The following is a 1,332-nucleotide window of genomic DNA, read 5'->3' as shown; positions in this document are numbered from 1 at the left end:
TTTACAGATATTTTAGAAAGTAAAACAAAAATTTTAAAATAACACACTAACATTAGAAAAGAAATTAATAATAATAATTCTATCTGATTCATAAAGCTTTTTTAATATAAGAAGAACAAAATCAATATGATATAAGCATAGACCTTCTTATGACTGACAAATCTCATAATAAACTGTACCAATATAGGGTCGTCCATTGGCAATGTTGCCAAGTCCTACACGCAAAGTTATGGCACAGTTCACATAACTTGATTGTATTTGAGCTATAAGGGCCAATAATTACTGAAGATGTTCTCTGTATAATATTACCATGTAATTTGGAGTACTAACCACTAACGGCGGGATTGCTTGCTGCAACAATGCCGGGAACCGAGGAAATTTAATAGGCGCTTGAGGAGCACTGCGATTTGTTTCCGCCCATTTTCTTCATATAATGGCAGGTTGTGCGGCTTATAATTGCGGAAACTGGCGCAGGAATTTCTTCGGAGAAAATGGGAGATACTGAAATTTATTCACCCACAATTTTGTGCTAGTTAGATAAATATCATATCGAAACTGGTTTTGGAATATTAAATTTGGGCCAAAGGCCGTGGCCGTGCTCTGGGACCTACGAGGTCATTCGGCACTGAAATGGAAATGCAGAGTAAAAAGGTTTCAAAAGTGGCATATGACGAAAGTCTCGCAGTTGTGCTGTAACACAATCGTTAGGAGAGGGTGGTATGTAAGATGAAAGAAAAAGAATATGAAAGGTGGTACTACAGTAAAAAAAATAAGTAATGCCTGCAATGCACTATACTCTGGTTTTTTTTCCCATCTGTCCATCCACCTGTGGTGTTTTGCATGGTAACACTGCGTCCCGGGCTTTAAATAGTTATGCTAGGTGTAAGTTTTAGGTAAATAAAAGGATATCAGGGTGTGCATTTGCAACTGAAAAGTGTTTTAATAGTTTACTGTATGCGAATTACACCGTTAATATTCGAAATATGATATTATTTAAAGGCCGGGTTGCAGTGTTACCATGCGCAAACACCACAGGCAGATGGACAGATGGAAAAAAAACAGAGTGCAGCAGTGATTTCAGTGTTTAAATCAGAACATTATTAGTTTCATATATATTCCACGTAACATAAAGTATTTTTTTTAAATCTTTCTTTTTATTAAAAACACTTAGTGCAGTAGTAAGTAGGCGTATAGGTTTCCGATTGAGTCATGTTCCAATATTTGCGATATGGAGCCTTGCAAAATTCTTTACTTCGGCTACATAAGATCTCAGAGCATTGATATATCGAAATACTGTATACTGTTCAATAATGGTTAATTTAGCTGTAATAC

This window comes from Macrobrachium nipponense, chromosome 17 (genome assembly GCF_015104395.2).
Source record: "Macrobrachium nipponense isolate FS-2020 chromosome 17, ASM1510439v2, whole genome shotgun sequence".
In the NCBI taxonomy this organism is placed as follows: Eukaryota; Metazoa; Arthropoda; class Malacostraca; order Decapoda; family Palaemonidae; genus Macrobrachium; species Macrobrachium nipponense.
This window is presented reverse-complemented; position numbering follows the sequence as displayed.